This window comes from Capsicum annuum, chromosome 7 (assembly GCF_002878395.1).
Source record: "Capsicum annuum cultivar UCD-10X-F1 chromosome 7, UCD10Xv1.1, whole genome shotgun sequence".
Classification (NCBI taxonomy): Eukaryota; Viridiplantae; Streptophyta; class Magnoliopsida; order Solanales; family Solanaceae; genus Capsicum; species Capsicum annuum.
This window is the reverse complement of record NC_061117.1, coordinates 140,447,531-140,462,722: the sequence shown is the minus strand read 5'-3', so window position 1 is coordinate 140,462,722 and position 15,192 is coordinate 140,447,531. Positions and strand designations below refer to the sequence as shown.

Genomic DNA, 15,192 nt, shown 5'->3' with positions numbered 1-15,192 from the left:
TAGGATTTGAGATCTGTGATTTCACTTCTTTTTCACCGTTATATCATTATCATTGTCACGGATGTCCTTTGAAACGAAACTTTGTGGTGATTGAAATAGTTGAGAAATAATACAAATGTCCTTTAATAACCTGACAGTGCAATGATGTTCTGCCTGCTTCAAGCCTTATACAGTAAAGTGTCTTTTTTTATATAAAAATAATTTAACTATTTTTTCTAACACAAAATAAATTAACATTGAGTAAGACTAACACAAAAATTACATTTTTTTGTCCCATTTTATATGTCATCATTTCTTTTTAAGTCCGTTTCAAAAGAATGTTATTTTCCTTATTTGATAAATATTTAAAAATATAATTACACTTTTATTCTTATTGGGTCCACTTAATTAAAAAAAGATAGTAACATATTTTTTGATAAAGAACAATTTGATAAATATTATCAAATCTTTTATTATTTCTTAAATTTCGTACACATAAAATGGGACGGAGGAAGTAATTTTTCTAATTAATTTATTATTTTTACTTTTTTTTTTGTAAATCTAATAAATTTTAAAAATCATTCAATCACCCATTTGAAAAATATATTAAAAAACAAATAAAAGTACCACTATTATCAAAAAAGAGAAAACACGGAAAGAGTAACGTACAATTACGTGCAAGTTGTGTTGAAGAAGAAAAAATAATGTTAAAATGTCTTGTCTTTTGTAAGTTACATTCATTATTATGGCACAATATGTTGTCTGTTTTTATTTTTTGTTGACGCTCATTTTTGTTGTTTGTCTAAATTTTATGATTTTACGTAATTTATTTTTGAAATATTATGAAAAAAAAATATATGAGATAGATATTTTATTATTTATAGAATAAAATAACTAGTAATTTCATATTTATTAGTCATAATCATCATATTTTTTCTAAATTGTAGCTCAAAGTTGATGTACAACCGTGAAAGTTAATTCCGATTAAGTTGGTGTTAAAAGAATTATCGTGTATTATTTTAAAGTACTCGTGTATATTCCAGTTATGACATTAGCAATTAAAAAATTTACTCACTTTTTAAAATGAATTTCTGGTGGGGCTGGACCGGGTTGGATGTTTTTTAAAATTTATTTATTAGATTTAAAAATAAAAAAGTTCGAAAAATGATGCGTAGATCAGAAAAATACATATTCTGATCAATATAATTTTTGTGTTAGTCTATTCAAAATTAAATTAATTTATATTAAGAAAATAGTCAAATTATTTTTAAAAATAATAATTAACTTTATCATACGTGAAATTTAGCCCACAAATCCACAATTCTTAGCCAATAACCTCAATTCTTGATTGACGGCCAAAGCCAAAGGCAATCGTTATCCCTTGCTGAAAATTGAAAATATAAATAAAACAACACAGCAGTCAGGTGTCTGCGGTAGCATATTGCTACGTTAGTGTTGGCAAAAGCTGCCATGTGGTTTACACTTTTTTGACTTTATGTTTTGGTGATTAATCAAGCCGTAAACTGTGCCACTTGATTTGATAAATTGGGCCCTGAACCGAGTGTTGGTTAAAGGACCCACTTTCAGCAAAAGTGTTGTGGCAAGAAGCGTGGCTTGCTTCTATTAATGCCACCAAAGAAGCTAAAGACTTTACTACTCTCTTTTCACGTTATTGTTATCAAAAAGTTTAGATTTTGTACACTGTCATTATATTAGACTTCTTATACAATCAGGTAATTTTAAAGGTTACGTATTTACCTTTTTTTTTTTCTATAATTATAATTAATGATCAAAAAACATTAAAGAAAAACTGAATCTTAATTATAAGTAATTAAAATTCTTTCTTTTTTCAAAATATTATCGTTTTCATGGTTTGCTTGAATATCAATAAAGTAATTCTTCAACACCAATTTTTTTCACAATTGAATTAATATTATTTTCTCAAGGTAAATCAACTACTTCCACCCTTAAACATTATGAATGTTAGAAGAAATAATTCAACCCTCAAACATTATAAATGTTAAAAGGAATAATTTATTTTCTCAAATATCTAAATGTTTGGAAAAAAGATTTGATGTTCATGCAAGTCCTTGTAAATCAAATTGGTAGCGGCAATCATATTTTCAATTAACACTCTGACGGAGTTCATATTTGGTGTGTATCGTATTACTAAAAGTGAGACAAATTTTAGTGATGCCTAGGTGCAGAGGCTCAAGACGTGGCTAAAAGAAGGGTAATCTACAAGCCTGAGTGATTTTCAGGATTAAATCATTATAAAAGTATCATCATCAACGATCATTACAAAATATAATTTTCTCTTGTAGAATTAATTTTTTTTTAAGAATTTTATTTTATCTATATTTCTAAGTTAATTTCATTTTCTTTAACTAGTTCTCATCTTTTTCCACCATTGAATTGAAATCGTAGTGGAAGTTGTTATGAGAAAATTTTATGTCGATAAAGATTATTTTTAATAATCGAAAGATTGAAAGTACAAATCGTTCCTTCAAAAAAAGTTCGAGATAAATGCATAAGCAATGAACAATCTAGAGATAGAGAAGGGAGTATCTGATTTGAGGAGCTATGAATAGTGAGGGTTTCAAGGGAGGAATTAGGGGGAAAAGAATAACTGAATTAGTGTCTGAATTTTGGAAAAAGAAAATAATTAGAAGAAAACTGGTTACCTGTTGTAGCAGGTCACAATTACGATGGGATAAAATAATTATGATGAGATAAAATAATTATACACTGACGATACAATAACTTAAACTCTATTCAAATATCAAATTTTATCTCTATTCAAATATCAAATTTTATCGTGCTTTTCATTTTTGGGGTGTAAAAATTGAATTAATCAATAAATTGAATTGAAAAAATTATTATTAGTTTATCGTTATTGAATTATTGAGTTAGTGATTTTTAAACGATTTAAATTTTTTTTTTTTATTAAGATATTAATTTGTTTTTTGATTTAAAGATTTTAGTTCACGATTAAATCGATAACTCAATAAAATTATATTTTTATCCCTAATTATATAGTAATGACTTTAAATTTTAAATACATATTATTGTTTTTTGCATTTTATAATTATTGTTTTAGTGTTGTTCTTTTCCCTCTAAACTTATTGGCTTGTTGGGTTTCCATCCATTAATATAAGCTATAAACTTTCATTGATTTTCTTTTTATGAGAGATCACTATCGATTGCTGCTGTATTAAAGTTCACTACTTAACTAAAAAAAAATTGCTTTAGTAATAATGTATTTGAATTTGCTTCTATTTTTACTTAGTGTATGCTTTTATGCATGAAGATGGTGTGTGTATATGTATATGAACATATAAAAATAAGAAGAGAAGGTGAAAAGAAATAAAGAGAGCATATTCTTATTGGTCAAATCAATAAATCAAACCGTTAAGGACCAAAATTGATAAATCAAAAATCGATATCAAGTATCTTATCGGTTTAGTTATCGACTTAGCGTGTTGACTGATGAGTGGTAATCCTACCACTCATTCGTACAAATTATACAGACGCACTACCATGTTTTGTATTAGAAAATGAGGCATTATCCAGATTTAGGTGCACTAACACCCACATTTTGCAGATATAAAGTGAAAAAAGTGAGCATATGTGGAATGAAGCTAAAAAAAGAGCAAATGGAAGCAAAAGGAGTGCAACTGGAAAGCTGAAGCAGCCAACCTCGATTATCGTGACCGCGATCGCCGTCAGTCCAAGTGGTCAACAAAGTGTGGCCGCGGAACCTAACCGTGATCGCGGTCAAATACACGTAATCGCGGATCAGCAGGAACTGGACCAAGGACAGAATTGTAAAATATTATGGACGAATGCCAAATCATATATAAGCAAAAACCTTTCTTCTTTGGGTATTGCTTATCTCATAAGATAGTTTTGAATTCTAAGCTTGAAACCCTAATTGGGCAAGTGTGTAATCAACTTTGGAGGCTTAAATTTCTTAGTTTCTTGTTGAAAAATGAATGTTTTGATTGACCCACATGGTATATCTCTCTTTACTTTCTTCATGAGTAGCTAAATAATTTAGTCTTGAGATTATGTTGAACTAGAGTGTGATTATGTGTGGGTATTATTATGTTTACATGGATTTTAGTTGTTGAGTATGGATTTCACCATTGCTTAAGCTTATATGTTAGAGTTTGATGAGTGAAAACTCCAAATATTCAAATGGGTTTGATGGGTGAAAGCTCTAGGATCTAGAAACCCTTTTTTCATCCTCGACAGAGGGATTTAGGTGAATATTAGGTAACCCATAACATCCTCGAAAGAGGGTTATCAGGGGACAAAACAATGGTGAACAACTAAGTCTATGGTTTACTACCCTTTGCAATCTTAGAAATAAGTGTTTAGGGAGTGTAAATCATGTCAAGAGCATCATCCTAGAAATAGGGATGCTTGGTTGAGGTTTTGGGTGGCTATATAAACTCCACACTTGTTAGGTGCTCGAAAGGGCCAATGGATGAAATCGTTGGGGTTTTGTTGAAAAATTGACCTCAATGATCTTTAATCCGAAGATTTCTCCAAACCTTGAATTCAAACCAAAGATAGCATTCACCACGTACTTGTTAAAGTTTGTGTGAAGAATTTTCAAACAAATCCCCCCATTTACTTATGCATACTGTTTCCATTAGCATTCCGGGTAATCTTATTGTAACTTAAGTACTCATAGGTTGGAAGTCTATAACATTCACTCCTTGAGATTCGACCCCAATTTACATTGGGTTGTTTGACAACGACCGCCTCACCCCTCAATTATGGAAGTGAGTTGAGCGTTATCAAAATAGTACCGTTGGCGAGGAGTGAAATATAGATTTCACTTGTGTGGTGCTATTCTTACTTGGAAATACCCAGAGTGGGGTAATTTGCTTTATTTGTTGTTTTTGATTATTTTGTAGGTGAACAAAGCATGAATGGAGAGATGAGCGATAATGCAAGTAATTTTGGTCCCTTTAATGCCCCACTAGATGATGAAGGCCAAATAAATGAAGCGGGGCAAACAAGCGCTATCCGCATCCCGCCAACCAACAAAAATGGTGTGTTTCATGTGACTAGTGTTATGCTTCATATGTTGCAAATAAAAGTATTATATGGGGGTTAAGCATATGAGGACACAAATGTTCATTTGAAAAACTTTGTGGAAGTTTGTGCGCCATTTAACATAACGCATATTACACAAGAATCCATCCGGCTTCGACTCTTCCTATTTTCACTAACAGGAAAGGTGGTTTTATGGCTCCTCTCACTTCCACCCATCTTAATCACATCTTGGGAGGATATCACCACGGTGTTCCTTGATAGATACTTTCCACCATCGAAAATACTTCAAAAGAGGGATGAGATTGTAAACTTTTGGTAATTGAATGGAGAACCATTATTTGAAGCGTGGGAGAGGTTTAATGGAAAGCTAGCCCAATGCCCAAATCATGAGGTCTCGGATAAGATGCTCCTTGAAAATTTTTATAGAGCTCTTGACCTCTTGAACAAAACGGTTGTGGATAATGCGGCGGGTGGCTCTATTATGAATTTGCATTATCTTGCGGCTTTTCGTTTGATAGGTAAAGTATCCAAAAACAATTGGGGGTGGCACACCCGTGATGTTGATGATCCTAAGACCTCTTCTACTACCTTCGTGGTGACTAATGAGCAAAGAAAATGAGAAGAAGAAAAGGAGGATAACATGGCCAAGATGATGACCCAACTTGAGTTTCTAACGAAACATGTTATGGGTGTACCCACAAAAGTGGTAAATGCCGTAACATCAAAGCCTTATGAAGATGATGGTGAGGTAAAGAAGTTGGATAAAGAAATTCGATACTTGGCAAACTACTCAGGGGGTTCTCGCCCCACCTATCAAAGGCAAGGTGGGAACCAAAGTTGGATGGATCGTGACAGAGATAGATATTGGAGAGATAGGGAACGTGACTATGACCGCTACGTTCCTTTTCATGATAGGGCTAAGGTCAAAGAGTCAAATGTCATTGACCTCAAAAATTTTAAGATCGAAGATATTTTGGCACGAATCTTGAGTAGAGTTGAAGGTACGGACAAATTGGTCCGTGAGTTGAAGGGTAACTTCTTCGTACTCTCCTAAATGGTGCTGTCTCACTCTGCCTCTATCAAATAATTGGAGACCCAAGTCAGGCCAAACTCCATGCAACTAAATGCAAGGACTAGAGGTCAACTTCCGAGTAACACAATTGCTAACCCAAAGAATGAAACACAAGTCCTAAAAATTGTCACTAGAAGTGGAAAAACACTTGAAGAACCCCTTAGAGGAGATGTGAGTGAAAATATGCCCAAGGCCAAGGCAAAGGAGGTGACACCTCAAAGAAAAAAGAAAATAATGAGAAAGAGATAGATGAAAGCGATGAAGAAGTGGTCGAAGTTAAAAAGCCGCAAGGAGAAGCAAAGCCAACCATCCATGTTCCTCCTCTGTCCCCTCAATGGTTGTATAAAAAGGAAGAGAGTGAAAAATTGAGAAAATTATGACAAAACTTAGCAACCTCTCAATAAATATCCCACTACTTGAGGCGATACAAGAGATTCCAGGATATGCTAAGTTAATAAAGAAGTAAATGTCTAAGAAGAAGCTCGTTGAGGGTGATACCATTGAAGTTACTCATGGGTGTAGTGCTAATCATGGATAGAAAAGTTACGAAAAATAAAAGTGACCCTAGAGCATTCACTATCCCTTGCACCACTGGGACTCATGAGTTTGCAAAAGCTCTTTGTAACCTTGGTGCAAGCATTAACCTAATGCCGTATGTCATCTATAAGAAACTTGGCTTAGACATTCCTATACCAACCTTGATGCTACTTTTGATGGGAGACCGGTCCATAAAAAGGTCGGTGGGTATATTATTTGATGTCCTCGTAAGGGTGGACAAATTTATTCTCCTGGAAAATTTCATTATGTTGGATTGTGAGATGGACCAAGAGGTGCCTATCATTCTTAGTAGTCCTTTCTTGGCCACCGGGAGAGCCATTGTCGATCTAGAGTTAGGGGAGATGAAATTTTGGGTGTAAGAAGATGAGGTCTTGTTCAAAATTTGCAAGTCAAAAAGCAAACCGCGGAGCTTCAAGTAGTATCCGTGGTGGATGTTAAAAATTAGAGAGGGGATTAAAGACCCACCGTGAGATTGAAAGAAGAAAAACGTTACCATGATAATAACTAAGGAGCTAGGTGAGAGGCAACCTACAAATGCCACCAGAGTGGCTCATATCCCTTTTGTTATATTCTTATAGTGTTGATGTTATCTTTTGCATTTGAATAACCCATGCATTTGTGGAACTTGGGATTGCATGAATGAGTTTTAAAAAGGGAAAGTGTGCAAGTATACTTTGAAAATCTGAACAAGGAAAAATCTATGAAAATTGAGTAAAATGCTGAACAAGGGAAACAAGGGAGCTAAACTGCTCTCAGTTACTATAATCGCTGCTCCCATGCATAATTGAGATTACACGGGTGTCAGCGGTTATGGACCTTGACCGCGGTCGCGGTCATTTCAGTGATTTAACCCCTAGTCTCCTTCATTTCCCTCACACTCCCTTTTTAAGACTGTCTTCTAAAATCTAAGCTACATTATTGGCCAAGTTGTAAGCTCTCAAATAGCCTCCGTGCACATCCCTCTTACATCACAACTTCGGTAGGTGACATGAATCCTTGATTTTATTTTTAAAAATAGGCCATTGAGTGCATGACTTAGAAAGGGCCTAAAATTTTAATTGTTATGCTTTACACGTTGCTATACTTATTATTGTTGTGGTGTTGGTTGCTTGATTGAGGTGTGCACACAAGTGGATAAACCTTGACTACCCAATAGTATGTAAAAAAAGGTAGATAAATATGATATACACACCTTGTGTTTGATAGATTGCTCAAATAAACTTTCAATAGTGGTACTTTCATTTGAAGGGCACATTCACACACACCGGTAGCATTATTCACATAACTGTTATTTGCACCCATATTGTAGAACATACTAGCAGTCTAGAATTGGGAGAAAGTTGAATAAACAGAACTGAATAGAACCAACCTTAGGTATTGCGATCACGGTCATAGACCACTACAATGGTAACGCAGTTCTGATTCGCGATCACAGTAACTTAGGGCAGGTTCCTGCCATGTCAAAAAGCCTATACTTCCAATTTTTAGCCAGGCAACTCGAAACACCTAGTCCAACGAACTTTAATGATCAATCTAGCACAACTTGCATGATTCAAATGATGTTGAACGATATAATGTGTGTTTAGTTCTTTCAGGACAACCTCATGGATAAGTTTGATCACATCAGATTCATGGCACCCGAATGCCACACTCACTATTACAGTGATCTATGACTATTAGACGTTGAGTTGTAATTTCTATTATCGAATGTAGAGATGCTCTTGTACTAATACTATCAGGTCATGGGGTTGGTATTTTAATGTTAGTGTTTTATTTGTTGAATGTCTTTGTAATATTATGTTCCCATATAGTATCCATGTTGGACATTCCTACAATGGTAACCCATTACATTAGATCCGAGTTATGGTAATGGCTTACAATTGGTGGGTTATGGTAGGTGCCATCATGACTCAGAAATTGGGTCGTGAATGACCTAGAGTTTAGTGCTAGCGATTGGGTATTTTTTAAGGTGCCTACCATGAAGGGAGTAATGCAATTTGGTAAAAAGGGGTAGCTTACTCCTTGATATGTTGGCCCCTACTTGATTGTGAAGAGGGTTGGCAATATTGCCTATGAGTTTGAGTTGCCTTCTAGTATGAACTCCATTCACCCGATTTTTGATATCTCTATATTGTGAAAATATATGGTTCATCCTTCATTGGTCATTCACTTGAGGGATATTAGTATCTTGGACTCGACATCCTATAAGGAGATCCCGATGAGGATCTTAGATCAATAAGTTCTTCGGTTTCGAATAAAATAAGTGGATTTGGTGAAGGTTTTATAGAGGAACCAAAAGTTTAAGTAAGCTACGTGGGAAGAGGACATAATGTCCAAGTATCCGCATTTGTTTCCTATTTCAAAAACTTGGGATAGAGGTATATGTTGATATCCTTGCTTTGATTTATGTCTTCGACAGATAATAGGTTAAAGTCCCTAATGTGTTAAGTTGATTCGCGTCTTGTTAGACCATGGGTTCTAGTCCCTAATTCTTTGAAACTATATGTGTCCTTATTATTATGGGTTTATGTCCCTAGTATCTTAAGTTGATTTATTTCTTTTGTAAACGAAGGGTTCGAGTCCCTAATAGTATCCTTGATAAGTTAATGGGTTGAAGTCCCTAAGTTGTGAAATTAGTAAGTGTTGATAAGTAAGGGTTTAAGTCTTTAAGCATTACAATGAACAAGTGTCTTGATAAATAATGGGTTTGAGTCCCAAAGATGATGAAGAGAATGATTGATTGATAATGAGCATGATATGTGTTATATCCTTGTTGTATGCTTGTTCTAACTTGTTTGAAGGTTCTTTTGATATGTGATAATTTCTTAACTTGTGTTTATTGCTTTCCCTACCCATCATTCCCGAACCAATGATCCAAGTGGGGGGAATTGAAATACTTAAACTTTGAACCATTGAAAAAAACTCCGCATTTGATGTCACTAGGGAGGGTACGACTAGGATCACGAGTCGTACCCCTTGGATATGAGTTGTATCATCCTTCCCCTCCTTTTTAATATCCAAGGCAGTGTGGTGAGGGTTTCTTACTATCCTAGTTATGAGTGAACTTCTCCTCAATCGTACCCTAAGTATAGGAGTCCTACCCAACATAATCATATAGAGAAAAGTCCTAACTTTAGTGAACCTTTTTGGGTATGGATGGTGTATACAATTTAGGGTTTGAGTCATACCCTTTGGATATGACTCAAGGGTGTGTGATCATACCCTTAACAGTGTAGGTAACCTAGGAGAAGCCTAGAGTATGAGTCAATCCAATCGTACCCTAGGGTATAGTTCGTAAGATAAATTGTACCCCTGCACTGGTTTGTTTTATAGCTTTTAACTAAGGGCCTTGTGGTCATTTCCCATGCCTTAAATCCTAAATCCCTTCACTATATAAGTGTATAAGGCCTCCTTAAACACATTTTGAGTGGATCAAACACCACAAAACACTCTAAAACTCATCTTTGAAGAATTATAGGCTAAGGTTTCTAGGGTGATCTTCAAAAGGCAAAGTGAAGTCAAGTCTCTTAGTGAATCATGTTGTCTAAGGCATGTTACTCTTCCCCTTTAAATTAGTCTAAACCATTGTATTTGACACTTGGATTAGTAAGTGTACAAGGTGATTGTGAAATCAATTAAAAAGGTTCTGTTGCTTAATGATGAATATTATTTTCTCTTGCTTAGACTTGTGTTTATATATTTTAATGATGATGATTTGCATATGTGAGTGCATGTTGTGTGAGGTTTAACATGAGGGTCTTGAGTAACCTTAACCTTGATGATTTCTATTAAGAAAATAACATTGTTAAAGGTATGGCCCAATAAGTATGAATAATTGATAAATGGTATGTTTAAAGTATTGTGAGCTATGTATTGTGTAATTGATTACCACATTGGGTTAATTGACTAATAAGGGGTTGAATCCCCCAAACATCACAATGTAATTGAATTGTGTGTTGAACCAAGTGTAGTAATAATGAGGTATCAGATGTTTAATGAAATTTGAATAGTTTGGGAGGTTCAAGATTACAATAACTTGAATTTTATGATGGATTAAATGAAGGCAATGGCCACTAAAATGGTTGAGCAATGAAGGCTCCCATAAGGACCATAGGGTCATATATAGTATTGGATTAGTTAAATGGTTAAAGTACTTAAGTAGTTTATGGAATGAATGTTGATGCATTGGCAAATTATCAAAGTCCCTAGGTCAACTAATGCTAGTTGTGTTGGCTTGAGGTTGATGTCCCTTGCCTTGCAAAATGGTTTGAGGTTAAAGTCTCTTTCCTTATGAAATGGCTTGAGGTTGGAGTCCCTTTCCTAATGAAATTGCTTGAGGTTAAATTCCCTTGCATAATAAGATCTCTTGAAGTTATTATACCTCACCGAGTGAAACGACTTGTGGTTAGAGTCCTTTGGCAAAACGTTAATATCCCCTGTCTAACGAATGGGCATGAGGTTAGATTCCCTTGCCTAGATAAATATGTGTGTGGTTAGAATCCCTTGTTTGAATGAGTATGTATATGGTTAAATTCCTTGGCTAATGAATTTGTGAGCACGGTTAAACTCCTTTGTCTAATTGTATGTAATTGTGGTTAAAGTCCTATGCCTAAATAGAATTGTCGAATCTAAGTGTGGAAGGTCGAAGTCCTCCACTTCATGTCTAATGAATGAAAGTCCAAGAATGTTGTTAAGCCTTAATTTCTTAAGTAGCATGTGATATACCTATATCTAAGGATATGTGTATGAATATGATTAAATATGATATATTGACTTGTTTTTGAATGATGATGCTATTATATCCTTCTCCTTGAGTTACATGCTTGTGTTCCAACCGCTAACCATCTCCGAACGCTATCCCCCATGAAATAGGGGCTAAAGAATCAACTTTTTTTCTTGTATAGTGAATAGGTGATCGAAGTGGTTTGTGCATTGACTTCGGAGTGGTGAGCTTCCTTACTTCGGAAGACATTTCTTCTTGGTCTCCTATCTTTAGGCTTAGTCTTATTTTGACATTGTTTGGCTATTATCGGGGGCTTATCCCGACTTATACCTTTCTAAACATTAGTTTGTACAGAGGCATTATGGATGACTGTGGACTTAGGTATATTGGTTAGTGTGTATATATTTATAAAATGGTTAGACATTGTTAAGTTACGACTTCTAGTAATTTTTTTGTGATCTTATTATGTGGTCGATATTTACCTGACCCATGTGTTTGATGTGATGATTTTGATGGTAGGCGACCTCCAGCTCATGTGGGCTTGAGGTACCCATATGACATGACTCAGTTTTGGGTCGTGTCATTTAATATCATAGATCTCTTTACATAGTTTTGTCATTTTATGGATATTAGTTTTGGCTATCGTTGGGGGCATATCCCAACCGAATATTATTTTTCTTTTGGTTAGAGGCTTTATGCGACGACTACGGGTTGGAATGGGTGGTGTCGGTGTTGGTGTGTAACACCCCAAATCTGGTACTCGGAATTCTACATGGTGCTCATGACCCCAAAGGACTATAATCTAACCCATGACTGATATCTGTACCTGTATATAACATAATATATTGTATAATGCGGAAACATGAACTGAAAGGCCATAAGGTTCAACACTGAGATATAATATCTGATAAAAATATAACATCTGGGTGGGGTATGAAATACCCAAAACAACTAAAATAAACTGTCTGAACATACTGTCGTTTGAAAAGCCTCTAAATCATGACTGAACTGTTTGAATAAGGAGTTGATGGGACATGTCCCAAACTAATTCCAACTAATAAATAAAAAGAGAAGTATCAATTACCCCCTTGAACTTTTCACATTTTATTCATGGTACACCTGAACTTTGACTAGTCCTAAGTACCCCCCGAACTTGTTATTTTAGTACGTCGCGCCCCCTTTTTGGCTCACAGTCCATAGTGTGTACTACACACGCGTACACGTGGAAAAAATATGCTGATGTGGCTGTCCACATGGTAATACCATTAACTTTACTTATATTTATCCTATATTAAAAAATAACCCATTTCTACCCTTAATTATCCGATTTCTCAATAAAAAAAATTATATTTTTCAATTCTTCTCTACTCCAAAATAGTGAAAGATATAATTTACGTCGATGAAGCTATTAGCTAAAAATTTACTATTTTCTGTGTGTTAAAAATATGAAATTATTTTTTTCCGATTAGTGTTTCATAATATGAAATTATTTGTTTTGGTTAGTGTTTCATAGTAGTTTTCGATTAGGACTTTGAGGAGATTTACATGCACAAATACGTTTCTTATTATAATTAATGGATTAAGAAATTGCAATTTAAGTTAGGGTTGTACAAAAATTGAACCGATAAAAGTGTTATTGATTTATCGTTATTGGGTTAATGATTTTGTAAAAAAATATATTGGGTTATTGATTCGATTTCTATTTTACGCGTATTTTCTTATCGGTAAAATCAAAAATCAAATCGTTAGGAATTAAAAACCGATAACTAATATAACTACATTTATTCTAAGTATGTGTCTTAGTTTCTTTAGTATTTATTTTGTTAATATTGTTGAAAATATCTGCTTTGATATTTAGTACATTTTTTTAGTTACAATAACTCAAATGATATATATAATTAAGATTACAAAATTGAAGGAGTTTCATAGGAATGGAAACTGGAGTTTTAGATTGAATTAATTAACGAATGAATTTTATTTTAGATTAATAAATGAAATTTCTACAATATTAATAAACAGATGAAATTTTTATTTCATAAACTAATTAATAAACTAGAGTTTAACAAAATTAATAAAGGGATGAATTTTTTTTCTAGATTGGAAGTAATGGAAAAGAGGGATAATAAATAGGGAGAGGAATAATTGAATTTTTTGAAAAAAATAAAGAAAAATGGAATTTTTTTATTTTTTTATCATTGAAAATGCTGATTTAGAAAAAAAAATACCTCCATCACGCGCCTGATGGAGGTTGAACTCAAACATTTTGCCACATCAGCAAAAAGGGGTCACATGATATTGCAAAAGAACAAGTTCGGGGGTACTTAGGACTAGTCAAAGTTCAGGTGTACCATGAATAAAACGTGACAAGTTCAGGGGGGTACTCGATACTTCTCTTAATAAATAAATTAATGAGGTAATAAAGTAATGATCATGTCCTCGAAAGATGAGGACTCACTGCTAACTCTGACTGCTGAGACTGGAATCTACTGATGCTCTGGAGCTCGTGTCTCTGAACCTATGGTATAAGACACCATAGCATAAATGCGTCAGTACTTTGAATGTACCGGTATGCATGTGAGATAGGCTGAATGCATGGGGTTCATATGCATGAACAATACTGACTAACTGACTAATATGAATGCGAGAATGCATGCATGAATACATAGTAACTATAACTGAGATCGTGATTACATGAATTTACTCATAAATAACATGACTAGTAACTGAGTTCTGATGACTGATATAACTAATAACATAAGTGACTGTATTTGACAGTCCTAAATCAGATGGAACTAGCTGAGTTTCGTACTGTTCTGAGTTGACTGTATCTGACAGTCCTGAATCTGTAGAACTATCTGAGTTCTATTACTGAGACTGAATGACTGTATCTGACAGTCCTGATTTCTGTAGCTGAAACTATGGAAAGTAGTTATCTAACCGATATGCCCCAAATAATGCATTATAGCTGAGTTGTGGTCCAATCTGTAATCCGAATAGGAAGGGTATCAATACCGCACCACCGGTAAGGACAAGCTGTGAGTGATCCTCATCTTACAGTGTCACCAAAAGAGAATGGTGGGGTCCTCATCTGACAGTGCTTATCCACCTCATCAACCCTCATCTGACAGTGTTGATATCTCAACCTATGCTGGCTAGATAGTTCTGAAATGCAAGTATGACTTCTAAGAATCACACCCTCATCTGACAGTGTGTGTTCCTATTCTTGGGTTCACTCGAAGCTAATTTTTATGCCCGTATGAATAGACACTATACCTGAATTACTGAACTGAACTGGACTAAGTTAACTGAGTTTCGTTGACTGATGGAATATTACTGAGATTTCTGTATTACTGAGCTTTCTAAGATTACTGGGATTTCTGAGTTTTACTGAGTTTTCCTGAGTCACATGACTAACTGAATTCTAATGAACATGGATTGACTGAGGATATCGTGAAAACATGACACTGGCTCTAGGCACACAACTATATTATTGGGTACAAGTATCCCCAGGACTCGATGGAAAGAAACTGAAAAAGCATGACTTTCTTGAATACATAACCAACATCATAATCCATAATTCATTTATTGAGGCATTTAATCAAACATGTGATATGCATAAACTTGTACATACATGAGGATTGCATAATATCATACTAGTTGGGCACTTCTCTTTCACATAGGCATTTAATCAAACACATAGTAAGCATAGTATATGTAGAAAACATTATATAACAAATAAACATCATGATTCAACTCTAATTTCATCATCCAATGGTTTAATAATAGGTTC

At 34.4% G+C, this 15,192-nt stretch overlaps 1 non-coding gene across 1 annotated transcript; it reads right to left on the bottom strand.

Annotated features, from left to right (window-relative positions):
• Window positions 1–5,330: 5,330 nt before the first annotated feature.
• On the bottom strand, window positions 5,331–5,442 carry LOC124886225. Its single transcript, XR_007043311.1, has one exon. It is a non-coding gene; the product is annotated as a small nucleolar RNA R71 (small nucleolar RNA).
• Between the last annotated feature and the right edge of the window lie 9,750 nt (window positions 5,443–15,192).